This window comes from Mustela erminea, chromosome X (genome assembly GCF_009829155.1).
Source record: "Mustela erminea isolate mMusErm1 chromosome X, mMusErm1.Pri, whole genome shotgun sequence".
NCBI classification, from domain to species: Eukaryota; Metazoa; Chordata; class Mammalia; order Carnivora; family Mustelidae; genus Mustela; species Mustela erminea.
Genome location: NC_045635.1, coordinates 6,271,652 through 6,296,156, shown reverse-complemented (window position 1 = coordinate 6,296,156; position 24,505 = coordinate 6,271,652). Strand labels below are relative to the sequence as shown.

Below are 24,505 nucleotides of genomic sequence, written 5' to 3'. Positions count from 1 at the left end.
ATAAGACAACACTCCTTATAGGACCTGAAGAAGAAAGCAAATTACTGTTTTCAGGACTGAGCTGTAAATTACCACGGGGGGGGGAAATAGCCTTATAATGAAATCACTAAATACCATAAAGTATCAAAATATGAGCAGATGTCACCACAATAAGCCCCAAATTGCTTGGAAATTAAAACACTAAAATCCATAATAATTCAATAAGTAATTAATATATAAACAGCTCTTATTACAAGCTGTTCAGCAAAACCTTTAGAATCAAATTCTTATTCTTTGGTCCAAAACAGATGGTAACTCACAAATGAGAGTCTTGGAATGGAAGATTATCTTTTATATATGTTGTTAAACTCCGTAAGTGTAATTAACATCATCTGCGTGTTATAAACACACAAAAACGGGAAAATAGGACTGGTTAGCAACGCTCTTCTGCTTATGCAACATGTCAAAATTAATTAGTTTACTGATAGAAACAATAAATTAAAAATGATAAATATGTTCTTCTAATACCTAAATTGTCACTGATTCTCCCATGATCAGGGCCCAGACAGAACCACCACCAAGGCGCAGTACAGGCAAAAAGGTTCATGGACTGCAAAGTGTTGGTGTGAAGGGCCAACTACTTTAACAAACACAACATATCCTGCATTCTCAAAGGCGGTCACACACATGTAAGGGACTGCGCAATCTTCTGGTTGCTCCTCGGCTCCAGGCAAGGCACGGTGCAGACCTACCCAGGCAGTCCTTCCGTATGGGAGGCACAGAGCCCTTAGAACACTGCAATGTTGTGCAAACATCCCCTCCTCAGGCCCCAAAACATTTCTATCACTCCAAAAGGAAACCGTGTACCCAATTAGGCAGTCCCTGCTCATTCCCTCTCCCAGCCCAGTCGACTCTGTCTCTTTGGACCGGCCTATTCTCAACGTGTCACATCAGTGGAAACACACAATACCTTCTGTGTCTGGCTCCTTTCTCTGAGCAAAAGGCTCCCGAGGGTCAGCCGTGAGGAGGCGTGTGTCGGCACTCCGCTCCTTGTCGCGGCCAACCACTACTCTACCGCGGGGGTGGACTACACTTGGCTCTGCCACCCACCCATCAGATGCCGGGCATTCCGGCAGGAGTTCACTTTCTGGCTATCGTGGTTACTGCTGCCATGAAATTTTGGGCACAGGCATGTGCTTGAGTCCCGGTTTTCCATCCCGTGGGGCATACACCCTTGGAGGGGAACTGCCTTATCAGTTTGCCTTGCTCCTCCTTTGTGGAAGCCTCCAGCTCTCCAGGACTGACCGATGCAAAAGGGACGGCCACAGAGGGCCGCGCAGGCAACGGAAGTACCGGAGGGAGCCAGGGAAGCTCGGGGCCTCCACGCTCCCACCGCCAAATGGCGGCCGGCTAACAGCGGATGGCTAACGGCGGCCGGCTAGCGCTGTGCACAGCAAGCACCAAGATGAAGAATGCACTCTCTGCTTGCAGCAAAGCAAACTACCTTCCCACGCAGGTGCTCCTCAAGCGCATCAGGCAACCAGAGAAACTGGATCGGCTTCGCTTTGCCCTTGCCCCCCTTTCCCACCTCCTCAGTTTAGCACCAAGTCTGAGGTCAGGGCTGCTCACGTTTCCACTCAGATTCATCAGCGACACCTGAGTTTGACAATGGCTGTCGAGGGACCTTCTCAAATGCGATACTGAAATCGGATAGCGTTCCATGCACACGACACGCCGTAAAAGCCTGCGATTATCACGGCGCACCCACATCCGAACACAGCCGTGCCCACCAGGGCCCCCGGTGCCTCCACCCCAGGATACAGCAGGCGCGTTCTGGAGACACTGTCGGCTGTCACACCTGGAGAAGGGGGGCCAACGGCAACGAGTGGAGAGAGACCAGGGAGGCCACGGGACATCCTCCACCTCACAGGACAGTCTCCCCACAAGAAAGACTGATTCGCCCAAAAATGGCAATATTGCTATGGCTGAGACACTTTACTAGAACGGGTTTGAGACTAAGGTCTTCTCTTCATGACTTCTGATTTTTGCTGTGAAATATCAGAGGGTGAAATAACGCTGTCACGCAGGTCTTAGATTCCGATGACAGCGTCTGGGGGGGCTTCTGCCGACTGCCATAAAGCTTCCTCCGTCACTGCCCAATTTTTCAACACAAATAACCCATGTGGACCTCTAGGTCAAAGGGACAAACATACCTTTTTCCTGGTCATAAATGCATAGCATATAAATATTAATTCTATTTCTTGGAGGACTACAATCCAATATGCACCCTGAAGTCTTTTTTTCTCTGCCTATGGAGAAGCAGGCATGGCGCAGAACGGGGGCCTGCTACAGCCAGCCGGCGCCACCCCCCAGCCACGTGAGGAGGCCAGCCCCGCAGCAGGCCGGCCGGCCGCGGTCGAACCGTCCGATGACTGCAGCCCCGGCTGAGCTCCTGGCTGCCCTCGCAGAGAGGCCCCGGCCAGAACCATCCCGCCGAGTCGCGCCAGCATTCCTGCCCTCTGAATCCAATGCACGGGGAAGGGCCGCTGGGAAAGATACGTGGGGGCAGAGCCCTCACTCCAGCAAGCGCTTCCGCTATCCACAGACGGGAGATGATGACGTGCACAGCTGCTGCTAGGAACACCAAGAACCAGATGAGCTGGGAAGCCAAGCGGCCCGAGGTTTAAGAGAAGTAAGCAAGAGTCTGCCAAAGCGAGTTCCTCAGAACGAGGCTGTCTAGGTGGTTGGCATGCGTTCAGTCGGCACTACCTGAAGAACGGTTCCACAGTCCCAGAGGACTGGAAACACTGGGTTTTGTGAAGCTATTAAAACGCAACAATAGGGGTGCCTGAGTGGCTCAGTGGGTTAAGCCTCTGCCTTCGGCTCAGGTCATGATCCCAGGGTCCTGGGATCGAGCCCCGCAGCGGGCTCTCTGCTCAGCGAGGACCCTGCTTCCTCCTCTCTCTCTGCCTGCCTCTGTGCCTACTTGTGATCTCTGTCAGATAAATAAATAAAATCATAAAATAAAAAGCCAACAATAGTAAGAACAGGCAAAACAATAGTGGTTAACATGAAACCGTACCTATTGTCTGCCCAAGCGTGTTCGACATGCTTTAAACGCATGCCATCCTTTCTGAAATAACGAAAGAAGCCTACCTCCCCGGACCTCATGCCACATTCTCACTGCTGCACCCCAGGCCCTACCAACAACCATGTCACGCCAGGCGATCACACACAGTACGTCGCAATTCTGGTGTCAGGGCCTGCTCACCGCTGGGAGCCACGGGCAGCAGGAATTCTGCGAGACACCTTCTTCATCGAGCTGCACTTCTAGCGGGTCCTCCAAGGACCCTGGCGTCCCATGGGTGAGGACGCCTCACGGTCACTACGCTGTGGTTTGCCGGCCACTGCCCAAGTCCTCTCGGAATGGCTTTCCAACACTGTGTTGAAATTCAAAAGACAATTTTCTGATTGACTGAACACATCACTCCCAAGACATTCCAATTAATTGAGGTTTTGCTATTGGAAGATGGTGTTCTCCAAGAGAAAACTGAAAACACACTTCTTTAGACTTTGGAAGCTTGAAATCTAAAGATGACGGTACTTGACTAAAATAAACACAAGTGCCAAGATGGTAATGACTTATAAAAATAAATGTAACTTTTAATACTATAATAGTATCAAGAAATAGGGCAGTTCTAGATAAGCCTTCATCCATTGGGAATTAATCAGGCCATCATCCTCATTTCTCTCTTTACTCACTGAACTAGGAAAATGGGGACCACGCAGTGAAAAGTCACAATGCCTGAATTACTTCCTCATATCTTATCTCACCTTTAAAAATAAAACAAACTTACTTTTGGAAGACCCTTAATTTAGGTGGATTAATTCTTGCCACTGTAGTAGATGTATGCCTTTGTCTAGTTATATGTTAACACCAAAGAGACCCCTTCCCTTTGAAGTTCTACTATGACCCAGGAAAAATGCTTTTGTATTGTTAGTGGTAAAAGATGCTAATTTGGTACACAAATTCCAAGGCCCTAACCTTTGATGTTCTTCAAAAATAAGCTTATATGCCATAAGCACATAAGTTAAAAACAAGGAACATCTTAAAACATTTTTCTTTTAAACACAGTCTGCATAGTCAGGGTGCCTGGGTGGCTCAGCTGGGTAAGCATCTGCCTTTGGCTCAGGTCAGGATCCCAGGGTCCTCGGATCAAGTCCCGCGGCAGGATCCGTGCTCAGCGGGGAGTCTGCGTTTCCCTCCTCCTGTGCCCCTCCCCCCATTGATTCCCGTTCTTTCTCTCTCTCTCTCAAATGAATTTTAAAAAATCTTTAAAAAAGTCTGCATGGTCAAATGACAATATATGTTGTCCGACGCCTACGGAAAACATTTAGACTGATGTTTTTGGAACTAACATTTTACAACTGGTAGCCGCAGGCAGTAATCCTGGGTGTGCCATATTCTCCTTTAGGGAACAGGAACTAGGCAATGGATCATTCCTGTCCAGACATGAGAAAGCTTGAAAAATGGCTACTCGTGAAGTGTGCCCGCACGGCTGGCAGTCACACACAGTTACGGCTGACACCCCTTTTGCAAGCCCTGTTTGTACATTCTGCACACGACCAAGGATGTGTCCAAGAGCTTTTTCTGCATCATCCCATTCTCTATGGTCCGAGTACATAGTACGGACTTACAAAGCATGAAGAACCAGTAAACACGGATTTTCATGGTGCCCGAACATGGGCAAGGGTTCATGTTAGTGTCTGTTCATAAAACACCGGTCTTCAGATATGATAACGTGTATTACTTAAAGCAAAGCTTCCAAGATCAAGTAAGGTTGGGAACTTCTAAGTTAAAAAAGGTAAAACAGATCCAAAAGTAGATCCAAAAAGCTGAACAAAAACCCCAAGCAGGATAAACACCAGAGAAAACACGAACAAGACACAATCAATTTCCTGAAAATCGGCAGTAAAAAGAAACTGTTAAAAGCAGCCAGAGAAAAAAAACACAAATTACACCCAGAGGGGAAGTTAACAAAACTCACAAACTTCTTGTCAAAAACAATGTAAGCCAGAAGACAATGGAATGAAATCTTCAGAGAACTCAAAGAATGTGTCAATTTAAAATTCTACTGTCAGACAGCATAGCTTTCAGAAATGAAGACAAAATAAAGACTCTTTAAGACAAACAAATGCAGAGAGAATCCGACGCCGACTCGCCCGTCCTACAAGAAACACTGACGCCGCTCTTTAAGGGAAAGAACAACTAGCCCGGCGGTCGCACCACCGCACTTCTGCGAAGGAATGACGCGCGGCATTACGGGTAAACACGGGATCGATATGGAAACATTTTCTTCTCACCTTACAATCTCCTTTATATGTAATTAACCGCGTCATGCAGAATTAGTAACTGTACTGTGCTTTCTCAAACATACGAAAGTAAACGGTGTGACAACAGTAGTGCGAAGAAGTAGGAACGGAAGAACAGACGCACACCCTTGTTAGGTCCTTACACAGGACCTGGTAAGAGAGACCAGTACAGACTGTGACAAGTTAAAGACCGTGACCGCAAACAGGAGAGAAACGCTAAAAACTGGGGCTCCTGGGTGGCTCAGTCGGCGGAGCGTCCAACTCTTGATTTCAACTCCGGTCATGATCGCAGACTCCTGGGATGGAGCCCTGGGTTGGGCTCCCTGCTCAGCGGGCAGTCTGCTTCTCTCCCTTTCTCTCTGCCCCTCCCCACCCCCAGCTTGTGGCCTGCTCTCTCCAATAAATACACAAAATCTTACAAAAAAAAAAAAAAAAAGCACTGAAAATTAAAACAAAGAAGTATAGGTAATAAATTAACAGTAAAGTAAAATCAGAAAAAATGATGCTTAATTTATGCAAACATACGCAGGAACAAAGGAAAACACACACAGAAGGGTACAAATAGAAACAAATAACCAGTAGTCAATGGTATTACCCCTCTGATTCAAAGGCTGATAGTGGGACTGTATAAAAGGCAAGATCAATTTGCAGTCAATGACCAAGCCACTCCGGACAAGCACGTACTCCGTCTCTGAATGCGGCTGTACGTGTGCGTACCCCTCACCCGCCACTGGCCGTATGTCACTGACCCGTAGGGTCTCTGACAGTATGTACTCTGCTCCGTTTAGCATTCTGCTCCACAATTTCTTCCATTTCTCACCTGCCTCATTAGTCTGGGGAAGGCGCATTAGAGGCGAAGAAAACACAGAGGAAAAGGAGACAAAGAGTGACTCCTGGACACCGACAGCAATCTGCCTTCTGCGCGGGGCTCCCCGGTGATGCTCACACGACACGGAGGCCCTGGTCTGCTGCAGACCGCACAGAGCCTGACCACCGGCTCCTTAAGAAGTCTGAGCGGGGCGGGCCTGGGTGGCTCAGCGGGTTAAGCCTCTGCCTTCGCCTCAGGTCGTGATCCCGGGGTCCTGGGATTGAGCCGCGCATTGGGCTCCTTGCTCCGCGGGGAGCCTGCTTCCCCCTCTCTCTCTGTCCCCGCTTATGTGCCTGCTCCCTCTCTTCCTCTCTCTGTCAAATAAGTAAATAAAATTAAAAAAAGAAGTCTGAGTGGGAGCACACAGACACTGGCCGTGGTTCACCCAAGACACAGGCCTCGCGGTAATGGATTAAGGAACGTAACGGTGAGAGGTCACATCTCTGCTTTTGAAGACAAGTTCAAGCTAAAGACCACCTTGACCGGGGTGTTAAGACTCGAAGGCTTGGGGCAGAAGTGGCTTTCCAGAAGGCACGGCAGCTACACGCCCAACTAGCCCTGCTCGCCACTGTCCAGCAGGTGTTGGCGTGGAACCCCAGCGAACCTCCCGCTTCCTGAGAAACGGCCTCCGCGCCCCGGCCGCATGAGCAGCCGGCACAGTACGGCACGCGACACGGGCCTGAGCTGTCCAGCACCTCCCTCACAAATGCCACTAACACGTCTTTTCAAAATCACAGAACGTGCTCTTTTGTATCTGGGGAAAGAGCGTACGAGCCAGGCGTTTTAATAAATACACACTGGGGACCATTATGGGGCTCTGACACGTAGAGGAACTCCCAGGGGCTCCCCGAAGTACTCAGATGAGACGCTCTCGGTGCCCTCTACCACTTGTGTCGGTCAGGCTCCTCTCTTCGCTCCCCTCCCCTTTGCGGAAGTTGAGCTTACCAGTTGGGAGACCTACCTGGACACGGCAACGGACGGCAAATACCAGGGCCATGAGCAGGGCAGAGCATGCTTTTTCTTTCCAGGGCCAAAGAGTAAGTGTCTGAGACTCTGCAGCCGTACCCTGTTACAACTAGTCACCTCCGGCCGGAAGGTGAAATGCAGGACCTGACAATACGCAAACAGATGGGTGTGGGGCTACGTGCCTCAAACCTGAGCTCCAAGAACAGACAGTGGGCTGGGGTGGCCTCGGGGCGGTAGTGTGCCCACCGCTGTTGGATGTATTAAGCTGTGCACCCACAACTCATTACTAAATTTAAACAGACAACCTAAAATTGCATCCGGGTGACTTGCGATAGTCAACGTGCAAAGAAAGCAGCGCTTTGTTCCAGAAGTAAAGCAGGTGTGCGCTTTGTTACGGAGAATGAGCACAGCGAAGGGTAAATGGCAGGACGGGCTTCTGGTCCTGGGGACCTTCACGCAGCTGCCCCCAGGAGTCGTCCGGACAGTCGTGCAAATGTCACATCAAGTTAACACGCTTTCGGGACCCAAGTGCAGAAAGTTTCATTAGAGCTTCTCAGTTCTTTCACGGGTCACAGAAGGGTGAAATTAAACAGAACAACTGAATCAGTCTGGAAACGACATCCTTCGTTTATTTTGCCTTTAAAAATTATTATATTTAAGGGGCGCCTGGGTGGCTCAGTCGGTGAAGCCTCTGCCTTTGGCTCAGGTCATGTTCTCAGGGTCCTGGGATGGAGCCCCGCACTGAGCTCCGCGCTCAGCGGGGAGTCTGCTTCTCCCCCTGCTTCTGCATGCGGGCTCCCCCCCTCTCTCACTCTATCTCTCAAAAGAATAAGTAAAATCTTTTTAAAAACTTACATTTAAACAGACTTCAGTTTTTAGAACAGTGTTAGGTTCACAGCAAAAGCGAGCAGAAGGTCCAGAGATTTCCCACACGATCCCGAACAGCCTCCTCACTCTCCACATCCCCCACCAGAGAGGCCATGAGTTCACGTTCACGAGCCTACACGGACACGTCACCATCACCCAAAGCCCACAGTTTTCTTCAACGGTTCACTCTGGCTGCTGCTCACTCCGGGGACCGAAACGAATGTACACGCACCCTTCCCTACAGTAAAATCCCTAAAAAATCCCGTGTTGTCTCAACAGCTCTTCCTGCCCCAAACCTTGGCAACCACTGATCTTTTCACACTGTGTCTGGTTTTTCCTTTTCCAGAACAGCCCAGTGCTGGAGTCATAGGGTCATTCAGAGTCGTTCAGACTGACTTCTTTTCACTTAGTACCGGGCATTTAAGGTTCTTCCATACTTTTCATGGCCTGATTCAAGCCCATTTCTCTTTAGTGCTGAATAATATTCTGTCGTTTGGACGGCGGACCACAGTTTACTTATCCGTTCACTTCCTGGATGTCATCTCATCTTGGTTGCTTCCAGGTTTTGGCAATGATGAATAAAGCTGCTATCAACATCTGTGTGCAGGCTTCTGTATGGATACGTTTTTAACTCCATTGCGTAAATTCCTGTTTCTAAATGCCATTAAATGGGCACCTGGGTGGCCCAGTCGGTAAAATGCCCGCCTTCAGCTGAAGTCAGGATCCCAGAGTTCTGGGATCAAGTCCTGCATCAGGCTCATTTCTCAACAGGAAGCCTGCTTCTCCCTCTCTCTCTGCCCGCCACTATCCCTGCCTGGGTGCTTGCGCTCGCGCTCACTCTCTGCCAAATAAATAAAATCTTTAAAAATTAAAAAAAGGGTGCCTGGGTGGCTCAGTGGATTGGGCCACTGCCTTCGGCTCAGGTCATGGTCTCAGGGTCCTGGGATCGAGTCCTGTGTCGGGCTCTCTGCTCAGCGGGGAGCCTGCTTCCCTCTCTCTCTCTGCCTGCCTCTCTTGTCTACTTGTGATCTCTCTCTGTTAAATAAATAAATAAAATCTTAAAAAAAGGGCGCCTGGGTGGCTCAGTTGGTTGGACGACTGCATTCAGCTCGGGTCATGATCCTGGAGTCCCGTGATAGAGTCCCACATCGGGCTCCCAGCTCCATGGGGAGTCTGCTTCTCCCTCTGACCTTCTCCTCACTCATGTTCTCTCTCACTGTCTCTCTCTCAAATAAATAAATAAAATCTTTAAAAAAAAAATCTTAAAAAAAAAAAAAAACCATTAGCCAAGGGAAATCAGAAAATATTTTAAAAATAAATAAATAAATATTTTTTAAAAAGTAAATATCATTGAAATGAGGTGAGTAACACATGTTCATGGGAGAGATTTTCAGTGGTTCCCAAGTGCAGGTAGTTATGACCCCTGAAGGTCATCTGCCCCAAGGGCAATGTCTGGAGAGACTTTCTGTTTGTCACAAGGTCAGGGGGGAGATGCCACGAGCATCTAATGGGTAGAGGCCATGGAAACTGCTCAACGTCCTACAGCGCAGAAGACATCTCCCCTCCAAGAAAGGATTATCTGGTGGCCAACGTCCACAGAGCTGAGGCCGGGCAATCCTGGTACGAAGGTAAAATGTCCCAAGTCTTCCAAGTCACTCTGGGTTGCTGGCTCTCGGTGTGGAAGGCCTCTACAGTAAGCTGCTGATTCTAACAGAGATACAGTCTAGGAAGTATAGACTCTTCATTCCCCCTTTTGTCCTACTAGTCGTTCTTTTGTGTTTTTAAAGATTGGGGGGGGGAGACCATGAACCTAAAAATACTGCATTCAGTAATGGGAGGCACCCATCAGCTGTCTCCACCATGAAAGCCCCTGAGCAGCAAGGCTATGCCCTCACCTGGACACGATCACGCCCCACCCCGCCCCCACGTGCGGAGAAGTGTATCTTCTGTTAAAGCCCCTTCATGTCCATCCTGGAACACTGCGGCCCTCTTCGTGATGCCCATTTTGTAGGTAAAAAGGCTGAGTTCTTCAGAGTTTCAGGGCATGGTCTAGACTAGTTCCGCAGCTTCTAAGCGGTAGGATTTGAACCCCAAAGTTGTGGCTTTGGTCTGTGCTCGCATCGCTTCACATCACACCCGTTCACACCTTCCAGTCATCTGGACCGGGGGAGGGAAGAATTCATTCCGCACAATGGAATCAAACAGGAACTGGCAGCTGCTAACAGAACTTACTGAACGGAAGTGTCCCAAACGCTCTGGGAACTCGATTTCAGAGAGGCAACGTGCTCCGTGTCCTTCACTCGGCTCCACTAACGCCCTCAGCTGATGTGAAATGGATTCAGCCATTTACCCTCTACCATCGAGCAACTGGGTTCAACTCGTTTTTGGATTTTCTCTGAGCTTTTATTTTTCCTGACCAATTCACATCAGGCTCCTGCCAGCCAGGGAAGCTCTGACACTCGGTCAGGTGTCTAGACCCCGGCAGCCGGAAGGAGAGGGAGCTACCCTGGGCTCTGCATTTTGCTCACTCTGTCTTGTTAGCCAAAATCTAGACTGACTAACGTCTTCCACCAACATGGAGTATCTTATTTACAGAGATCATTCATTCGCGGATGAGGTCATCAGCTCACCAAGCAAGTATCAGGATGTGCGGTCCGTTGAGGAAGTTGGACTGCGGAAGACAAGACTGCTTTCTTTCTGACCCACGGAATTCCAATCTTTAACAGTGGGCACCATGCCACTTCTACACGCTGTCATTCCTGCGAACGCTTTCGCTCTGCTGTTCCATCTGTCTTTAAGACGTAATGCCTCCCTTATTCCATCACTGGTCCTGGACAGTTGCGAGGACACAAGCAGCACGGATCATTAGAAGCAAGGATTGTAAAATCAAGTGGAATACACATGACGTACCCCAAAAATATGCATTCACGCCAGGCCTAATGTCACGTGTCTGTAGCTACCGAGCAGGAGCACCTCCCCATTCATAAGACAACTGTGGCTACCTCTGTAAGAATGGCGACCTGTCGATCCACTTTCCTTGCTCACGCTCTGACGTTGCTCCCTTGAACCCACTGCTAGGGTGGATGCCGCTCAGTCGGCCCGGGGAAGACTGGAACTTGCAAGGCCACACAATTTGGCTCTCTTGGTCCTGAGGACCAAACAGTCACATCTTCTTCCTGGATGTAACGGGACTGCATCGCTGGGACACCGGTTTACTCCCCCGTGCGATGGCTGCAAAGGGCAGTGTGCAGTGTGCAATCCTTTGCGGAAACAAATAGTTGAGGCAGTTGGCTTGCAGGACCAAGAACTTGACCATTTCACTAAAACGCACTCTACCATAAATCATGGGAGGCAGGCAGGCACTAGCTGTCCGCTGTAAATGAAGGACACAGGACGCTGAAAGGAAACACACCTCATGCCCAGAGCAGGGCCTAGCAGGACACCTGCCAGAAAACTCGGGGTTTCCGGGGCGCCTGGCTGGCAGGTCAGCTAGTCGAGCATGCAACTCTTGATCCTGGGGTCAGGAGCTTGCGGCCCACGCTGAGCACAGAGATTACTTAAAAACAATGACACAGCACCAACCAAAAAATCAGAAGATGATGACAACGACAACTCGTGTTTCCCTACAATTTAAAAAAGGTGACTGAGGGACGCCTGGCTGGTTCAATCAGTAGAGCACACAGCCCTTGATCTCGGGGTCCTGGGTTTGAGCCCCACGTTGGGTGTAGAGATTACTTAAGAATAAAACCTTAAAAGTATAAAAATAAATACCAAAAAATACAAGGGCAAGGGACTCTTGTGACAGAGAAAAGAACACATGATTTAAAGCCTTTTGAACTTTCTGTGAGTCAAACAGCTCAGCACGCATGGGTCATCAGAATCCCCAAGTTCCCAAGGGCTTCTGACGGTCCCACTGGCTCTGGAGCCTGGGCTGGGATGCTGATGTATCATAAAGCAGAGAGGCATCTCGTCTTGCCCCATCAGGAATACGCCAGCCAAAATGTCCATGTGTGGTGCAAAGAGAAACAGCCAGCATCTATGCGAAGCTTCGAGGCTGCAGGAACGCAAGTTCAGGGCACCGCGGTCCCCCTACACTGTCACCGCCCACCCCAACCCCGCCAGCAGCCCAGAGACTTTGCAAGTGTGTGTGAGGAAGCTGTGAACCTGGAGGCAATCCTAGGCCAGCTGGCCCTAAACCCTATTGCCCTCCTCAAAAATGTCTGTCTTCAGGGTGCGTTTTTAAGCAACGTTTAGCCATAGAAGACAGGACGCCCCGCTGTGTCGTTCTAGTGGTCTCCATTTCCCCTGAAGGTCAAACTCTGGCCTCCATTCTGCCTGCCCTGTCCGTCACGCTGTGCTTTTACCCAGTCTTAGCTGGCTTCCTCCTCCCTGGATTCCAGCGTGGTCGGTTTCCCAGAAACTACACTCCGTGCCGGGAAAGGGTCATGTCTCCTTTACAAGGCAATCTGGCAGACTCCCGCGGAAGCATCACGGCCCCGGAGTGAGGCTGGCCATGGCGAAACCCCAGAATCCCCTACGGGACCTCTGTGTCTCCTGACGAACACTGTAACGTCTCTGTGCCACACAGAACGGCGCTGGACACTTACACCGCACAGATGCGCGTATCCAAATATACATAAAGCCAGGCATGCAGGTAGGTAACAACGAAGTTATGATTATAACCATAGCATGGCCACAGCCGCGAAGCCCTGGCCACTAGAATGCCCCGCTCCTTCTCTTCTACTAATCATTCTCTCGTGTTTTTAAAGGTGGGGGGAAATCCATGACCCTGAAAATACAAAACCAGATGAACCTTGTTTGTATTTTACTGCCATGAGAAATGTTTTAAAGAAATAAAAATTAAAAAGCCAAGATGAACCTAAAAGCATGTACGCCACTCACTACTCCAAAGGAACACGTTTCGGGAGGTTTCTTTAAAGGGGCTAAAACTGTCACACCAGTAAACGTGTGAGGGAATCTAGTTATCCTCTCAAGTGGGACACAATCCCGTTTATCTGTGGTTTCCTTATACGGAAACATACTACTTGATTCTCAAACAACTGAATTTTTAAATGAGCAAGAGTGTTTGAGAAAGAAAGTGAGCACAGTTGGATGAGAAAACAAACCGGCTCAGACCAACAGCAGATTGGACCAGCCGCGGGTACTCGCACTCCGGAGCGGAGTCACAGGCGTGGCCGTCCCACTCGGCTCACCGAACGATTTCACCTGCCTGCCTCTCCGCTTTCGCCGAGTGACCTCACCAGCCGCGCGGGGAACACTCGTCTTCGTGCAAACACAATCGCCAAAACAAGAAAATGCCAATGCTCCGTTTCCTTTAAAAAGGAAATACAGGGAAAGTAAAACTTCAGGGTACTTTCTCGATTAAGCTTAGCCGGTTTTCCTTTGAGCCTGTTCCAATTTCTGGGAGGTCCTAAGATCATGTTCGTGAGGGACAGAAAATCCTCTGGGGATGCACCTACAGGGCATCATGCTAAGGGAAGTCAGAGAAAGACAAACACTATGATTTCACGGATACGAAAACAAACGAACGGCTTCTTCCCCAGGGTGGGGGCGGCAGACACAGGACACGGGGGTAAATACGGTCACCGTCTAAGTGTATCCGTGCCTGTGGTACAGCTGTCTGGGTCCATTAGGAAGCTCTGGCGGCGATGTGTCTCACCACAAATTAAACTCTGAGCAAAGTGTGACCCTAAAATGATATTCTGAAGATCTCACTAAAATGAAGGAAGACGTTAAATGGTGGAAACGGATGCTATTTCAGATTTCCGGTTGTGTGAACAGAACTTCTCACAACCCGTACACAGCCCTTGCTGCGGAGAAAAGCTCTTTGCAAAAAAAAAAAAAAAAAAAAAATTGTTGAAAACACCCTACAGTTCCAAGTATGACATTTACATGGTTTTATTGAAATATCACAGATTAAAAATAGAAGACTGCCTTTTAGTAGGGCACAGACCTTATCCAAAAAAGCGGGGGGGTGGGGGGTGGGGGGGAGTGAATTTTGAGAAACCATCCTCAAATCTGGTTCCTTCATTAGTCAGAGATTTCTCTCTTATTCGCCGGGAAGAGAGAATTCCTTAAAAGACGGGACAGAGAAGCAAATTTTGGAACTGGGAATGGAAAAGGACACGTATCTGAAATGCGCAAGTCTTGAAACTCGGCTGGGGTTAGTGTGGGCGCCCGGCCGGCTCGCTCAGTAGAGCCCGCAGCACTCCTGATCGCTGTGTGAGTCTGAGCCCCACACTGGGTGTAGAAATTACTTAAAAATAAAACCTTAGGGAGAAAAATAAAAGAAAACAAAACGACTCGGCTGGGGTTTTAAACTCTACACCTCTGTGGGGCCTTGGCAGGCTTGGAGGCTTCCACGGGAAAAGGGGAAGGAAGTGAGGGCTGGGACCGGGTGACGAATGCGGTGGGCGCGTGATGCACCTACCCTTATCCTAATCCTTACCCTTGGAAAAGCCCGTGCTCCGTAGGCGCGGTGGTCAATACACGTAAATATGCTTGTCTGACTTCGCACGAGACCCTAACCTGTTCGCCCAGAGGCTAGCAAACTTGTCCTTTAAGCATATGAGGGTAATGAGTTTCCGCTTCGCAGCCCACAGGACTTCTCTGTCACAATCCTCGACCTCCGTCGCGCACAACGCGCAAACCAACGGGGGTAGCTGAGTTCCAACGAAACTTTAATGATGTACAATAAAATCTGAATTTCACAGAACGTTCACGTATCAAGACATTATTCTTTTGATATTTAAAAATGTAAAAACCACCCTGAGCTTGTTGGCGGTAGGAAAGGAGGCACTGGGCTAATTCTGGCCTGTGGGCGTTCGCGAGCTCTGAGCTGGATCCCATGAGTCACGGTCGGATGCCGTTTCCATCGCGTCCCCCCAAGATTACTTGGAAATGAACCCTCAGGAGAACAGTGTGATGGTTCCCCAAACATTAAATATAGAATCAGCACGTGACCCAGCGATACCTCTTTTAGGTACAGAACCGAAAGAACTGAAAGGAGCAGCTGAGGAGATATTTGGCCCCTGGTGTTGGTAGAGCAGCAACGTATTCCCAACAGCGAAAAGAGGAAAACCACCCACACGCCACGGATGGACAAACGGAGCCACCAAGCTTGTATAAATTATACACACACACACACACACACACGTACACACGACGGAGTACTAGTCAGCCTCTGAAAAGAACAAAATTCTGATACGCGCCACACTACGGGTGAACGACATCGATGTGACATTAAGGAAAATGAGCCACCAAAGGGCAAGAGCGTGTGACCCCACCCATGTGCGGCAGCTGGCGACCTTACAGAGACAGAAGGCAGGGCGGGGGTTGCGGGGAGAGGGCAGCTGGGCGGGAGGAAAAGGAGTCACCGCCCTAACAGCTACGGGAGTTTGGGAAGAACAGTTCTGGGGATTGACCGTGAAATCTACATAATGCCACTAAATTGTACACTTAAAATTTACCATTTTAACCACGTTTTCTTTTTAATTTTTTTAAAGATTTATTTACTTGAGAGTGAGCATGGCTGGCAGAGGTGCACAGAGAAAGCGAGCGAGAAATCCCCAGCTGACTCAGCACTCAGCATGGTGTCCCACGCAAGGCTTGATCCCAGCACCCCCACGCCCCCGCCCACCCCGAGATCATGACCTGAACTAAAATCAAGAATCGAATGGACATTCAACCAGCTGAGCCACCCAGGTGCCCCCAAATGGGAAATTCTGTATTTTGTGTATTTATACCACGGTAAAAGAAAATCTCAAAGAAAATCAACCTTCAGTGCAAATGCATTTCTTCCAAAGACCCGACTTGTTGGTTAAAAAGAAACTTAGATCAAAACGGTGATGAGACTTAAATCACACATCAGCCATCTTATTTTGAAGTGAGTGTCAAGAAAAAATGACCACTTTCTCTTCCTGAGCCAGTCTCAAACCCTTAAACCAGGAAACACAAAATGGACTCCGTTCTCTCCAGATTCCTTCTTGGCTCTCTGACACACTTCCTGCTGGAACAGAGCCGTTCTCTAGAAACAATCTCAGAATCTTGGTACTTTCTGAAATATGTGCACATTAGTGAAAACTGGAAATTCTTAGGTCAGTTTCTGTCCTTGGGGAATTTAGCTACATGGTAGCAGAATGACACATTTTGGTTAATTAAATTCGTATTAATCTTTGCAGCTGGGAAATGGGACGAACGTTCTTGTTCAATCAAGATCCTAAAAGCCATTCAAAAAAAAGGTGAACACCCTATGCTGTTAAATGATGTTCAACACCGGCCTTGTGGTTACTGGCAAAAGCTCTAGAAGCCTGAGAAAAACAAGAGGGATTCAGATTCAATTAATCTCAGCCAAATAATTTCTCCCTACCTGGGATGAAAGCTTCAGGGGAAAAATGGAAATTTCGGCATAATTCTTAGTGGAAGCTGTTCCCCTTACTCTGAAACAAGGAAGGAGTGAGGAAGAGGATGACATTAACAAATCCCTGTCAGGTTTCCAGATGGCGGTTCACTAACCACCAGGGTGGTGGTTCACTCAACCCTGATCTTCTACAAGCCTGTGTCAATCTTTACGAAAATACACGGGGTTATCAAATGACTGTGGCATGTTAGTGAAGCTTCTGAAAGGCATCGTTTCTGACCTCTGGGCCTCTCCCACTGACTGTGCCGTGGAGCCTCGAGCTAGGCCTGAACCGCCCTTTACCTGCCCCCCAGAGAACTCACCCTGTCCCTGGCTTGAGCCCCCAGATGCATTTCTGGTCCTGGCCCTCCCAGCTCCACACTGGTCCCACATGACATGTCCTCGTGGAGGTCCAACCAGCAACCCAAACACTGCCTGTCCACGCTGGGGCCCTGCACCCACCTCCCACACCAACACGAACGCGACCCTCCTCCCACCTGCTGTCCCAGCGGACGACACCTCCCTCCTGGCCTCCTGTACCCGGGACATCTGCGGTGATCTCTGCTCAAGTATCCCAAATCTGGGCTTTCCTTCCTGGCCCCATGGAGCTCCGAAAACGAGACTGTCTTCTGCCTGGGAGCGGCCTACAGCCACTGCAATCCCTCCCTGACATAGGAGCCACCACCTGCTGGTGCCGTGGGAAGGCACTGGAGGGTTTCAAGTCCGGACGCCCCACCATTATTACTACTGATGGTTGTTCCCCGCACACAGCTCGGATCCCCTCCCCTTGTCAGATGCTCACTCACATCACATCACACCTGCCCGGTCTGGCTTTTCACCTCTCATGCTCCTGAAGCTTGGTCCTACTGCCTGGTCTTTGCGCATGCTGTTCCCGAACTGCCTTCTGGCTCTCGCCAGGTGCATCCCCAAGACTTCAACTCAACCATCTCCTCATTAAGAAGCCTTCTTGCCTCTACCATGGAACCCCTTCCACCCAAGTCACTTGGATACATGACCCTGCTCCTGACCTTCGCAGCCCGTGTGTCTGTTTTTCTGCTTCCTGCCTGTCTGGCTGCAGCAGGTCAGGGCATCAGCACCTGCACCCCTGAGCTCACAGGGCATCCAGCTCAGCACCTGCAACTCCACAAAGCTTAGCTTTGTGCTTCAAACAAGAACGAAACTTAACAGATAAGCACCAAAAAAGACACACAAAAAAAACACACAAACAACAACAACAACAACAAACACAACACCTTCCGACACCTTACTGTTAAGTACAGTAAGATGTACTTAACACCGAACTCCACTGAACACTGCATCTTCCTTCTTGATGACTCATGCACCATTTTCGGGTCCTGCAGGGCTCTATAGTAAGCGTCGATGATAATCATATAGTAAGGGTAGAAGCAGAAGCTGGGTGAGATCACAGCCGTCCAAATTTATACCCTTATGAGCAGACGGCGGTGCCTCCCCGTTGTTACTTACATGTGAGAGTTTGGTATCATTATCACATAAACCTTACCACCAAGCTAGTCCAACACATACGTCGCGACTAGACTGCACCCTTTACTGTACGGTCTAACAATCAGAAGATAAGTCGCAGCCAGTTCTTGTGAAGGATTCCGCTACTCCCAGCGGCCGGGATATCCTTCAGACACGCAGTGTCCCCAAACCCATCCGTTCAGCTGGCCTCGCTCCCGTTAACTGCAAACTACGGAGACATCACCCAAACGCAGGAAGTACGAGTGCGCACGGAACCCTTTACTAGCTCTTCCCAGAAATGAACCTGAAGGCCCTTTAGACGGATTCAGTGCAGGCAAGACAACCCAGCAGGCTGGGGATACGGGGGAAGTCTGGTGAGACGCAGATAAGAGACTTCTGTGCTGCTTTCATGTGGGAGGACCAGAAGACAGAAACCCTGCAAAAGATGCTGGGCGCTCTGGGTGGAGTCCCTTGGGGGAGTTCTGGCTGGGACTCCTCAGAGCAAAGGGGAAGCCGGCCCTCGGGAGTACTCACCGATGACTGGGCATTCACGTGCCTTAGGGGAAAACAACAGAAAGCAGAAGATGTGTACGCCTCCTTTTTGAGGATCCCCAGCTTTTACTGACTTTTTCAATGAACATGGCAATGCTCAGGCCAGATTTGGGGGAGGGGGATAACGGCTGACTTCCGTCTTTTCACAGAAAACTCCCTATAATCTCTCTCGGTGATGAATATACATTTATCATGGGCATATATCAAGAAGTCATTTGTGCTTCCACCATGAAATGGTACATAGCTAGCAGTGACTGCGTACTTTCTGGAGTCCAGAGAAAGCCCACGCTTCTATGGCTAGAGCTTCACAATGTGAAATTATGCAGTAAAATCACTACAATATTCCAGATACCACCCCCCAAATCCTCTGAAGTTCCTTTACAAAATGTGTCCAAGTGCCTACTATGTAACATAATACCATTATTTTCACTAAAACTGGAATAAGTTAATTCAAACTGAAACATTTTCCACGTTGTGAAAGGTTAGCTTATAAAAACTCATTTTATGAACATTTTGTCCTAAACGCAGCTACCTGCAAAGGGAAATGTGTGCTTAGGAAATGGGATAAATTTTAAATAGAAGACAAAATGCTGATCTTTGATCTAGTCCCTCAACGTCTTCACCTCCACCTTCAAAGGATGCTTAAAACTCGTTTCTTCCAAACGTCGGTGAGGTAGAGCCTTCCTGACCCCAAGAGGAATGGTTTGCTTATGGCCACCTTGGGCTCCCAGGGACCCCATGTGCAGCGCATGGAAGGACCAACTGCAATCGCGGAGATGGCCTCCCTGTATGTCTCACGCCTCCTCCAGATGCCAGACCTAAGACCCCTACACCTGTCTGCACGTACGTATCCACTCCAGAGCTTCTCATCGGCGGGGTGATGATGTCCCCCTAGGGGACACTGGGCTCTCTCTGGACACAGTTTGGGTTGTTCTAACTGTTGCGGGGAGAGTTCCTGGTACCCGGTGGGTGGGTCCCAGGGCTGCAGCTCAACACCCCACAACGCAGAGGACAGCCCCACCACCAAGAACTGTCCAGCCCCATACGTGAATAACGCCCAGGCTCAGAAACCACTTCTGTCCCCTTACGGGAAGCTATGTGGTTTTCCTGCAGCCCGTGTTCATGTTCTATACAAGTTTAACTTCTCTCCTTGCTCCTAAGTTGTCTGCAAGACACCTTCACTCTTTTGGTCGGAATTCAATCTCGCTTTATCTTTCTAGTGTTCGAGGACTGTTCACATAGGTTCTGGGCATCACTGGAGGAAGGCCGGTGGTCCGCCAAGTCTCAATGTTTCTATCTTCTAAAGCTACTGTCCTTAAAAAATAATGGTTCAATATATTTGTTCCAAACAAATATATTCTGCGTAAATTTAACAGAATAAAACATTTACCATATGGCATTCAGCTTTATTAATTAGCAGGTTAGGTGACACCGCTAGCGACGTACGGTAATTACCACGGCGTATTTGTATTTAGGGCATCTTCCTCATCAAGATGGGAAAACACACACACACACACACACACACACACACACACACAAGAAAAAAATCCCCAAGGATGGTCTGAGTCACAGAATCTCAATGAACCTCAACTTCCACTCTACCTAGAAGGCACTCTGTACGCCGGCCCACAGCCTCCTGCTACGACCCAACGGAGTCCGCCCTCAGCGCAGAGACGGACAGGGAAGTGAGGGCAACAAGAGCGAAATGATCAGGTACAAACAGGCTCAGGATGTCCAGGGCGTCTATTAAAATGCAGAAGAATCATTATAAACACCAGCCCACCATCACGCCTACCTCACAAGGCAGTACCTGCCGACGACACCAAGAAATTAGCCAATGAGGCCAAAACAACAGGTCGATTTAAAATCAAATTAAAAACGCAGGCGCTGTACCTCCCGGCTCCCCCGTTACACCGCTCCTACTGGATATTAGTGGCTCGATTACGCAGAACACGCCGCATGGATGAAGCCCACATGTAAGCCTTGTCACCACTCGGTCCGCTGCCACGTGCGTATCGGGGGTGTTCAAGTCACCATAAATGTGAGGAAGCGATCCACACACACCGGACCCTCCAACGGCTTGGTCTAACTGCATTAATCTCTTCTAAAGTCTAGGGGCCGTAAACCTCCATTTAACGAGACCGCTCTCACCGAATGGAAATTCAGTGCGGCAGGCCAGTGGGGCACCGAGAACCAGTTTACTGGGGAAACGTGACGAGGATTCACGAAGCGTCTCAGAAAGCAAAATACTTTACCGAAGGCTTCGTATTCCTAAAAAGTGCTGCGTTTGCATACGTTTTAACGGCTTTGCCACTGTAAGAAAATGCACCCTGGATTCTCCTTCTGGGTCAGAAGATGCTACTGAAACAAAACCGCTCCACCGGCCATGATCACAAGCCTCTCTGGAAACAAGATCCTGCTCAGAGAAAAGCAGTATGTTCGCTAATTTCTGCACAAACCCCAAGAGAAATCAATTTCACTTTACAATTTTTCTAATTGGCAAAGGTACATTAAAAAGTGTGCGGGGTTTTTTTTTCCCTCAAGCAAGTGCTGTTATATAACGGAAAATGCTGTTTCACCTATCTTATGAAAAACAAACAAAGATTTTAAAAACTTGAGTTTTTAATTCCACGGCTGAAAATCAAAGAAAAGAACTCAAATATACCAGAGTAACACTGAAAAGCAATCAGTACTTCAACACTCCTACTGCATTCTGCTTCGGCTGCAGTGCTGGAGGGTGCGTGTGACTGTATCTGCCTTTGATAAACACCGCGGGTCCCTGAAATCCATAAAATGCAATATAACCGACAGCAGAGTGACTTCCCCGGCTCTCATTTGTAGCACCACATCTAATGTGTCACACAGAGCACTTACTTCTCAGCCCACTAGAACGGAAGATTTTTGTCTGCTTTGTTCACTGCTATATTCCCCGCATCTAACATAGTTCCGGATGTCCACACAGTAGATGCTCAATAAACGCAGGCTGGCAGACCGAATGTTTGACGCTGAGAGAGGACGTGAACGCAAATGACTGAAGAGCAGAAGGATGCACGGAGAGCTTACTGGGTGCAAATATTCTGCAACGAGCTGTGCGGATGGAGGTGGTACCAGGGGGAAGACCACAAAGACGAAAGATCAGGTCCTTTCCTGTGCCGGGTGGCCACTACATACACACCACGCACTCATGTCAATGGAAACTCCCAACACTGCGTTTGGTCTCGTCTGACCTAGGATAAGAAAGAAAAAGCCTCCCTTTCGTCTTGGCTACTCCATTTAGCCCTTAGAACACAGGGGAGATCCTCGCGGACAGAGAGAGAGGTCTCTGGGCACGGGGCAGAAGCTCACGAGGCAGAACAGGGCCTCGAGCCCAGTTGGCCAGTCTCCCCTCACCCGTGTCCCCCTCCATCCTTGGAGAACAGGACAGCTGGACTTCATGTGGGCACACGGCCACACTCTCCCCACAGGACCCGTTTTCCATGCGACCCAGTCCTGGCCGATGACTAGGAGGAGAAGCCAAACTCGCAGCTTCCTGAGCACGCTCTTCACATCACAGTGCCGCCGTCAGCAAGTATCACCAGCTCCTCCGTTTGGGAACTTCCTTCTTCTGCATGTGGCACCAAATTTTATGTCTTTAGAGCCTTGGGATGCGGCGCCGCCTAAACAAAGCTTGAAAAAAACCGCCTTTGTCAGAGGAAGCATCCCTGGGCTCCATCCCGGACTCTGAACCTGCAAGTTTCTTTTGTCAGGGTCAGTGATGCGACCTGTTGGATGCCCTTCATCTTGAGTGGACAATGGGATTCGCCTTTTTTATCTCACAGGGATGCTGGAGGGATAAGAGAGACAGTGCAGACAGAGGGTCTGCTCCCTTTCCAGGGAGACGAGCCCCGCCTTCTCGGGGCCAACTCCCGATACCGGGGGAGCTTGGCGGGGGTAGGCTGAGGTGGCCATGCTTGAAAACGGCCCAACACGGAGCCGGACAACCATCAAGATGACTCAGTGGAATGTACAGAATGCTTTTCAAAGGGGAGGTGGAAGCCTGGTCTGGGAGGTGATCATTAACCAGGAGCCTGTAATTCTACGCATTACTTCTTCGTTTGCTACAGGAGAACTCGGAGGAAGACCTGCACCGTCCAAAAGAAACAGGTCAGCTTCTGTAGAGCTTTAAATTTCAAACATGTTGCTACCTGTAAAGTTATTTTTCATAATACATTGAAATTTAATATATACGCAAAATAGCATCATTTCAACATGTACTCCATATCGAAAATTAATTGAGATCTTTTAGGTTCCTTTTTCTAACTCAATCTCCAAAATCTTCAATGTGTACTTCTCACTATGACACATCTCAATTAGGAAATTAAATTTTCACTGGAAATACATAACTGCTATTAGCGTTCAGAAAATGTAGACGTGAAATCACAGATCACATTATCTACCTAACTCCCAACATACTTAAATGTTTCCCAATAACTAAACCAACAAGTACTGACGTTTAAAGTTAAATCAATTAAAAGGAAATGCAATTTTGAAGTCCACTCCTCAGTGACACTAGCCACATTTCAGGATCCACAGCTCCACATGGCTAGTGGCTACCTGACTGGACACAGTAGGTCACGACGCTACTAAGAAAAACCCTTTGACTGTGGTCTGCAGGACGGAGGGATATGGGGATGTCCCAGGCCAGATGGTTCCTCCGGAACTGGTCCTTCATGCAGATTTTTAAACTACATGCCCACCACACTTTTTGTCTTAACCAACACCACGTATTAATAAATTATCAAAGTTTAAAACTATCTCCTCCTAAAAACAGTATTAAGTTTCTTCTTCAAAATTACTTTTCATTATCTTGAGCTAGTTTTCATAGTTCTAGATAAGGGACCTCAGAGTCTCCGACGGGATCGACCTAGGAGTCCATGTTTACAGCAGGGGCTGTAAACGCAAATGACACAATGAATTTCACAGATGAGATGGTAGAAAAAAAGAAAGACATAAAATATCTTTTCGATAATTTTTCACAGGGATCACTTGTTGAAATGGAATGAAAGTGGAACCGAATGCATTATTGTATCATTACATATTAAATTATGCTCTGCAGTATTAACCTGATGTACATTAAGATATGTTGCAATATTAATTTCACCGGTTTCTTTTTACTGTGTATTGTGGCCACAAGAAAATCACATTCGGGGGCCCCCATTCTAGTTCTATTGCATAGCACCACGGAGATCGCTTCTAGGTGCCTGCAGGCTCCGACATGCTGATGCTGGTCACCAGATGAAAGCAGACAGTCTGTTTTGGCCACAGGATTCTGGCTTTAATTGTGACCACTGCCAATTTTTAATCTTATGCCGTAACGTCTTCTTCATTCCTTGACCAATCTGAAACACATTAATCATCACAAACCATTCCAGCTGAAAACTAGCTTTCTCTTGGGAAAAAAAGCAATTTTGTGTTTGAAGTTACGTTGTAATACTGTGACTCACTAGAAGGTCCATCAGACACCTGAGCAAGGTGCAGGTAAAATCCCGAGTCTCAGAATGCCAAGGTCATCGGCGGGTCACTCCTGCAGTGAGCAAACAGCCCCAGGCTCACCTCTGGGCTCATTATACATTCTGAGTTTGCAGCTTCCAGGCTCAGCAGGTGGCACAGGTCTCATTTCCAGGTAAAGACCCAGGTTAGCTGAAGCTCCCTCCTCTCCACAATGGGGGACACGTCACAACATCGGTGTCCCACGTCCTCACACGTGGCCACAGGAACACAAAGGCAACGATGCTAAGTAACTGGCTTTGTGCAGGAGACAAAAACCGCGGAGCTCAGGTCCCACTGGGCCACTAAGTAAGAACAAAACACCTTCGCCAGGAACCATTCATCACTCTTGGTATTAGCGTTACAGTTAAGTCTTCTTTCAGGTCTGACATTGTCTGTCCCTAACTTTCAGGGATCACTTCATGATTTTAATGACTGAAGCCCCACCCATTACACACAAGAGAGAAGCCCCC

At 48.7% G+C, this 24,505-nt stretch overlaps 1 protein-coding gene across 3 annotated transcripts in view; it reads right to left on the bottom strand.

Moving 5' to 3' along the window:
- The window catches only part of TBL1X (transducin beta like 1 X-linked), a 200,614-nt gene that overhangs the window by 59,253 nt on the left and 116,856 nt on the right, over nucleotides 1-24,505 (bottom strand). The window lies entirely within an intron of this gene.